This window comes from Papaver somniferum, chromosome 8, assembly GCF_003573695.1.
Source record: "Papaver somniferum cultivar HN1 chromosome 8, ASM357369v1, whole genome shotgun sequence".
Taxonomy (NCBI): domain Eukaryota; kingdom Viridiplantae; phylum Streptophyta; class Magnoliopsida; order Ranunculales; family Papaveraceae; genus Papaver; species Papaver somniferum.
The window spans coordinates 58,598,932-58,607,717 of NC_039365.1; the positions used below are offsets into that span (position 1 = coordinate 58,598,932).

Consider the following 8,786-nt stretch of genomic DNA (forward strand, 5'->3'; position numbering starts at 1 on the left):
AGTTTAGTGGCAAAGACTTTAAACGATGGCAGTCCAAAATGTTATTCTTCTTAAAAGACCAAAGGCTAGATGAAGTTGCCTTAGAAAGACCCTCAAGAAGACTTCATGACCGTGGCTATGAAGATAGACTGGATAGGTGGACTAAGAAGAATTACATGTGCAAAAACCACATTCTTAACTGTCTGGATGACTCCTTGTACAACTTTTATAATGCAAAAGAGAATTTTACTGCTTTTGATTTATGGGAAGCCCTAGAAGAAAAATATCTTGTAGAGGCTGCTGGAAGCAAGAAGTTCTTGGTAGCTAGGTTCCTGGAATATAAGATGACTGATGAAAAGCCTGTTGTAGAAAAATTCGTCGAAATCCAGCTACTCATCAACGAAATTCTTGCTGAAGGAATGCATATTGATGAATCTCTACAAGTATCTGCAGTAATTGAAAAGCTACCACCCTCATGGAACGAGTACAAGAGGAGGCTGCGACACAAGAGTCGCGAAATCACCATGGTGGAGCTGGGAAAAAAGATCCAGGTGGAGGAACTTCTGTGCTGCAAGGACAAAAGCCTGATGCTGAGCAAAGACATGTCCAACAAAGCTCATGTCCTGGACGATAATGCTGCGTCAAAGAAAAGGCAAGGAGAATCTAGCAAAAATGGTAAACGTAACAAACAACGTAACTCCAAAGGTAACCATCTTAAGCCAAAGGGTGGTGTCTCCAAAAACACCATCAAAGGCGACTGCTATAACTGTGGGAAAACTGGTCATATGGCCAAAGACTGTAGGGCACCTAAAAAGACCAAAAATGATCCTAAACAGAAAAATAAGGCAAACGTAGTAGATGATTCTGGATATTTTACTGGCATGGTGTCTGAAGTCAACCTTGTCTCTAATGTGACCAATGTGAGAGACTGGTGGCTTGATTCTGGAGCCACCAGGCATGTCTGTAAGTTCAGAAATGCTTTCTCCTCCTATAACAAAGTAGGAGACGATGAGAAATTGTTTATGGGAAACTCTTCTACCTCTAAAGTGGTAGGAAAAGGCAAGGTTGAATTGAAGCTCACTTCAGGAAAAACTCTCGCATTGAATGACGTGTATCACGTCCCGGACATATGCAAGAATCTTATCTCAGAAACCATCTTACTTGGAAAGGTTTTAAATTTGTAGCTGAGTCTAACAAAGTTGTAATCTCTAAAGGTGGTGACTTCGTAGGAAAAGGATATGTCACTGATAACATGATTAAGCTTAGTGTACTTTCTTTGAACTTGAATGATAATGCATCTTCTTCTGCTTATGTTTGTGACTCCTCACATGTTTGGCATGATAGACTAGGACATGTTAATTTCAAATCTATTGAAAGACTTGCTAAATTAGGATGCATTCCTAAAATAAACTTTGACAGAGGTCATAAATGTGAAATTTGTGTTGAATCTAAATATGCTAGAAAACCCTTTAACAAAAGGTTGAACGTAGTACAACTCCCCTAGAATAATCCACTCGATTTGGGAGATTTGAAATCAACACCAACTAGAGGAGGTAAAAAATGGTACATCACTTTTATAGATGATCACTCAAGATACTGTCAGGTTTATCTTCTTAGAAGTAAAGATGAAGCCTAGACGCTTTCAAATTATATAAACTTGAAGTAGAAAACCAAAGAGGTGTTACTATTAAAACTCTTAGGTCGGACCGAGGCGGTGAGTATGTGATACCTATAGGAGAATTCTGCAAACTTAATGGCATCATTCATGAAACTACTGCACCTTCTTCACCTGAGTCGAATGGAGTAGCTGAAAGGAAAAACCGAACACTCATAGATATGGTGAACGCTATGTTAGCTAGTTCAGGGCTACCTTCGAACCTGTGGGGGGAAGCAATTCTCTCTGCTTGCTATATCTTGAACCGAGTTCCATTTAAGAAATCCGACAAAACTCCATATGAGTTATGGAAAGGAAGACAACCGTCCTATGCATACTTTAAAGTGTGGGGGTGTTTGGCCAAGGTGGCCACTCCTCGTTCCAAGAAAACCAAAATAGGACCTAAAACTGTAGATTGTGTTTTCCTAGGATATCCTGAGCACACTAGTGCTTATAGGTTCATGGTAATTGGTGAGAACACCATAATGGAATCCAGAGATGCAGTGTTTTTCGAACACATTTTCCCTTTAGGGTCTGGACCTCATAAAAGGGTCCGCGATGATCTCTCAGATGTTCCTTCGACTAGTCAACCCCCGTCTCTAGATGCTGAAACCGAACCTAGAAGAAGTAAGAGGGTCAGAACCGAGAAAGGTTTCGGTCCAGATTTTGTGACTCTTACGGTAGAGTCTGAACCCCAAACCTATAAGGAAGCTATGACTTCTCCGGAAGCTCCCTTCTGGGAAGAAGCTTCAAATAATGAGTGGGATTCCATTCAACAAAATGAAACTTGGGAGCTTGTAGACTTACCTCCTGGTAGTAAAACCATAGGTTGCAAGTGGGTCTTCAAAAGGAAACTTAGAACAGATGGAACTATAGAAAAACACAAAGCTAGGTTGGTAGCTAAGGGGTACAGACAACAGGAAGGATTAGATTTCTTTGATACCTATTCACCGGTCACTAGAATCACTTCTATCCGGATGCTGATTGCTATTGCTTCTATTTATGATTTGCATATACATCAGATGGATGTTAAAACTGCTTTTTTATATGGTGAATTGAATGAAGAAATTTATATGGACCAACCTGAAGGTTTTGTTGTGAAAGGTTTGAAGATAAAGTATGCAAACTGAAAAAATCTTTGTATGGTTTAAAACAAGCACCTAAACAGTGGCATGAAAAATTTAATCATGTAATGATATCTAATGGCTTCAAGGTTAATGAATCTGATAAATGTGTTTACATTAAATCTGTGGATGATTCTCATGTTATTGTGTGCCTATATGTTGATGATATGCTCATATTAGGTAGTAACCTTGATAGTATTAATACCACTAAAAGCATGCTTAACGAAAACTTTGACATGAAAGACTTAGGCCCTGCTGATGTAATCTTAGGGATGAAAATCAGAAAGATGTCTGATGGATATAGTCTTAGTCAATCTCATTATGTTGAAACTGTGCTTAAGAGATTTAATCATGAAAATGCTAAACCTGCAACTACTCCTTATGATCCCAATTGCAAATTGAAAAATAACAAGGGTGAGGGTATTTATCAACTTGAGTATTCTCGTGTTATTGGCAGTCTTATGTATTTAATGAACTGTACAATACCTGATATTGCCTATACTGTGAGTAGATTAAGCAGGTACACTTGCAACCCTGGGCAGGATCACTGGAATGCTCTCTACAGAGTTCTACGGTACCTGAGAGGAACTTCAAACTATTGCTTAAGTTTTGGGAAGTATCCTGCTGTGCTAGAAGGGTATTGTGATGCTAACTGGATATCAGACTCAGATGAGTGCAAACCCACTAGTGGGTACATCTTCACACTTGGTGGTGTGTTTGTGTCATGGAAGTCTACCAAACATACATGTATAGCCCGATCAGCCTTGGAGAAAGCTGGAGAGGAAGCTGAATGGATACGAGGTTTCCTGGGTGGAATTCCACTCTGGCCCAAGCCCGTGTCTTCGATCGCAATCCACTGTGACAGTCAAGCTGCTATTGGATGCGCAAAGAATAGTGTATACAACGGAAAGTCTATACATCTTCAAAGAAGACACAAGACAGTGAAACAACTACTCTCTACTGGCATCATCTTTATAGACTTTGTAAGGTCTAAAGAGAATATTGCAGATCCTTTGACGAAAGGGTTATCTAGAGAGGTAGTTAGATCCACATCGAAGGGGATGGGACTCAAGCTCATAGAATAAATCGCCATGAAGGACACTCAACCTTGTGAATGGATCTCCAAGATCAAGGTTCAATGAGATAACTAATTTTTGGTGATGTCGAGAGAGAGCACTATCTTTGTCCCTCCCTATGGTGTAACCGTATGATAGTGATGCCTGCATGTTTTAGGATGATCTGTCAAGATCTTAATGAGTTCCATGGCTTTGCTTAAAGCGGAGTGTGGCAGGACACTCTTAATGGACTCACCTATGTGGATGTTGGAAGTGGGGCCGCTTCCTATGAGAATTTGAGCTTTTTCTCTAGAGACATTCATTAAGTCCGGGATTTAGCCCACGGCCAAAACGGGCACAACGGCAAGAGCTTGGCAGCTTTCTTTGAGACATCAAAGCGTGGTTGTTATTTCTGAATTGCACTCACTGTTGACGGTTCAAGACATTGTGTTCACCGAAACAACAAGCAGTTCCGGTAACCTCTCACTAAGTTAAGGTTCAATCTCTGGGACACCTTAGCCTAATATTGATGTATTTTGTTTTCTCGTATTTCGTCGATATGTTTTATCATTCATGTGGGGGATTGTTAGAAAAAACGCTTTAAAAATACCAATTTTTCCATGGACTATGTTTTGATCCCTAGACCTATTGCCCATTAATTGTTTTTTCATTTGAATAGATAAAACAATAGTCCCACATTGACTAAAATCTAAAGAGTTTTAGACTTAAATACCATAGAATTGGCTATAAGGGCATGGCCCTTGGGTCATTAGACTTTTGTGCTTGGAGGGAAGGCCTAGACTAGGGCAAGGTTGCCTTTCCCGTACGCGCGGTGCTTCGCATAGAAGCACGCACGCCGCCGCCGTCCGTCCGGTCGGTCGGTCGGTGCGGGTTCGGGTGTGGGTGTGGGTGTGGGTTCATTAGATCCTATCTTTTTGCTGAAATTTTTGGTACGTGTTTTCCACACAAGTAGAAGAATCTTTTCTTTGTCTGTACGTGTTTTGTCCTGACTTCTTTGTCTGAACGTGCTTGTCTTGGCTTCTTTGTCTGAACGTGCTTGTCTTGGCTTCTCTGTCTGTACGTGTTTTGTCCTGGATCCCTTGTCTGTACGTATTTGGCTTGGCAGCAACACACTGCTCCATGCCTCTCTGTTTGTACCAGTATTTCTGTCATAAGCATGGGTTTTCTTTCTTGTTTGTAACTACACAAACACTATATAAGAGAGTAGTTGTAAGCTCAGAAAAGACACACCACAGAGAAACATCTCTTCTACTCTCCCTCTGTTTTTCTGTAAACATCTCTTCTACTGTTTTAAGTTCTGCCAAGCTCTAAGGGTACCCTCATTGTATGCTACATTGAGGGGTACTAACTGTAGTTGTATCCTGGAGGTGACTCGCCAACTGCTGTAGCATCTCAGAGGAGTGGCAGGCGATATTGCCTTTAGGACAGCGTATCGTATACGTGCCTCTACATTTTATGTGCATCTCCAGCAACATCGGTTTGAGCTAAGTATCTTCTTCTCAGTTACATTATTTGTAATTTTCACAACATAATCTTGAATAGCCATTAAAGCTTCAATTGTGTGCTCAAACTATTGTTCCTACTATGATGACGAAGAAGCACCAAGAACCGTATAGGTGTGTTGTTGTTGATCAGAAACTTAAACTGTGATGATCAGAGAGGAAATGAGGAGGGTTAAAGAGACCATGGAATACGGAGCCATTGATGATTATCGTCTGAAAAATTGAATGTGCATGGATGGGATCATAAAAATCGTTTCTTGAGTTTTTCCAAGTTCTTTTTACCTGAACAGAGAATAAGAATGAACATGGGGAATTTTACACCCTATCGAACAAGTGCTTCTACATGCAGCAAGGCTAAGAAATGCTCTAGGAAGGAAGTAACCAAAACTGAAGATTAAGCACGGATCTAACACCCGAGTGTTCAAGGTATAAGAAATGCTCTAGGAAGGAAGTAACCAAAACTGAAGATTAACACGGAGTCAAATGGTTGAGACTGGCCATTCTGCGTTAGAACTATCTTCTCCAGTTAGATAAAGCATCGTTTTATTCCGCAACTTGAGAACATTGCGTCGCATGCTCTTGATAGCTTTTTTTTTTTTTTTTTTTTTTTCTTTAAAGATTTTGGCAACTGATGATTTGAAAAATGTTTCCTGTAAAGAAATGTGTGTTTTGCTTGATTTTTGTCTTAAGCTTCTGTTGTGGTTATAAGAACAATGGCTGATAAATGAATAGACAGACAGATCAAGCATGCAGTTGATAAGAAAATTGTGCATCATGATGCTCTTGATGAAATATTGGTCTTTGTCATGAGATGATCATAATTATTTCAACAGTTGATCAACGTAAGGACCCTTTTTGCTTTACCGTTCTTGGTTTTTTTACAAGTCCAGGTGTGTCTCCAGAATCTAATACTCAGTGACAAATTGGGAGCACGCTGTGTTAGTGAATGACGACTGAGTGAATGACTAAAAAGGTTCCTCTCCCAATACCACAAAACAAAACCCCCAAGTAACCCTCTCAATACACCACTCATAATCAATCAAGCAAATCCACCATGGTTTTCCTTCTTGGGAACCTCTCTGGCAACCTCAAAATCATCGCATCATCGATCTGGATAGGTAAATGGGTTGCGACGTACACGATCCCACCTTTCTTTCGATGCTCAGCAATAATGTGCTCAAGCAATTTCACACCTTCGGTATCTAATGCGACTGACGGCTCATCGAGCAACCAAATTGGACGGTCAAGTGCTACTACTCTAGCAAGCTGGAGTCTTTTCCTTTGACCCATGGAAAGCATCCTTGCCTTCTCATTAATAAGCCGGCCTAGACCCATGAGCTCCAAAGCTGCCTTTGATTTACCAGACTTGCCTTCAAGGACTTCAAACCATTGAACGTTGTCTAGAACAGTGAACTTCTCTTTGACAGCATCTTTGAGGGATAACCAGTTGAGTTGGAGTTTGTATTGCTCAAAAACTCCTGACTTTGTGATGTCATGCCCATTCCACAGGATCTCTCCAGCCGATGGTCGTGAGAAACAAGCTAACATTCGTAAAAAAAGTGGATTTCCCCGCACCATTTGCTCCTGTTAACACAAGCGCACCTCCATCATGAACTGTGGCGTTGATGTTGCGAAGAATTAATTGGGCATTTCTCATGCAAGAGACGTTGTTTAGGAGCATCCGAGGAAGTGGGGGTTTCCTTATAAACATTTTTATGTCAATCTACCTGCAAGGATTATAACACAGAAGTTGGATGGAATTTCAAAAACGATTATAACATTTCAAAACCTAATCAGTACACCAAGTTCCCTAGAATCACACAATCTCTATAACAGTTCTCAACATAACAAATAAACTCCAGTTGAACACCCCAAGCCTATGTGCCAAGTAATCAGTCTCCTAGCAATGTGATCCCTCACCAACATTCTGTCGAACATTTGTCATACAATATCAGAAACCATGAATTTCGAAGGTGCAGTTGATCTTGGAAAGGTTAAACTCGAAACCGTACATGTTAACTAGTATCAAATTATACAATTTTTATGAAGTATAAACAAACACCCAAAAATCTAGGGTCATGTATTTGTAATCAATCAAGATTACACAATCAAACATATAAATTACCAAGAAATGTGAATCAAGATTCCTACTTCCTACAGCACTCAATCATCATATAAAGTAATCTCTATGCATTAGAATCCAGATGAAATAAATACCAGAGTTAAAAATCAACTAACCTTCGAAATCTGAGAAATGGAGTAAGGGTTTGGTGTTAGACTTCGTAGAGATCCTCTGTCATAGCCTTGTCTGACTTAGCTACTTAAGGATCCCCTTATCATTGTATTGAGTGTCCTTAGTTGAACTTCTGTGTGTGTGTGTTTGGCTCGTGTGACCAAAACACTCTTCTCTTTTATTCGTCTTTGTAACCCTAATCAAACCAGTGAAGATTTTTATGATAGAGTTATCTCTGCCTTTTTGAGGTTTTATCCCAATCTTTACAGTATAGAGCATGTAAGATTGAACCCCTAATTTAGTTGTTTGTAGTGTAGATCACTACAAGTGGTATCAGATTAGGTCTTTCCTTGGCACACAAAATAGCGGATGGCTCCAGATCGAAGCAGTTGGAGGAAAATCATAACAAACTGCGTCTTGAACTACAGGACTTGCGTGAAGAAGTTCGATCACTCAAATCTGTAAAAGGAGATGTACAAACAATGAAAACTGATATGGAAAATCAATTTCAACTTCTTCAATCTTCTTTGGATAAGAAGTTTCAATTGATTTTCGATAATTCAGTTTTCCCTCAAAGGTATAATCATGGTGGTGAAACGAATACTTCCTGGGAAGATGGTGAAGTACCAGATCCTTCGTCTAATAACAACTACCAGAATTACCAACCGGTTCATCATCATCGGATTATTCAAACTACTCAGATGGGGGAAGGTCAGTTTTCTAATTACCGACCTAAAGTCGATTTTCCACGTTTTGATGGCACTAACCCCAGAGCTTGGATCCGCAAATGTCAGAAGTACTTCTTCCTACATCAAATGAATGATGAACAAAAGGTATATATGGCAACCTTGTACTTGGAGGGCAAAGCATATGTTTGGTTCCAAGACTACCAAATAGATAAGGGTATATTGTATTGGGAGGATTTCATTATTGATGTTTGCACTAGATTTCAAGAATTAGGCCATGATAGTGTTATAGGAGAATTCAATAAATTAGATCAAACACACTCAGTTTTAGACTATCAAGAAAAATTTGAAGAGCTTAAGGCCTTAATGTTAGCAAAGAATCCTTCACTGACTGAAGATTACTTTATTCAGAGTTTTATTAGTGGACTGAAAGAGGATATCATAATGGTAGTACAAATGTTCACCCCTACTACCTTACAGCAAACTATTTTTTTATCTAGAAGACAGGAGTGCATCATGGAGAAAGCAGCTA

The 8,786-nt window shown here is 39.7% G+C and overlaps 1 pseudogene; it reads right to left on the reverse strand.

Annotated features, from left to right (window-relative positions):
• Positions 1-6,201: 6,201 nt before the first annotated feature.
• On the reverse strand, positions 6,202-7,649 carry LOC113306431 (annotated as a pseudogene).
• Positions 7,650-8,786: the final 1,137 nt, after the last annotated feature.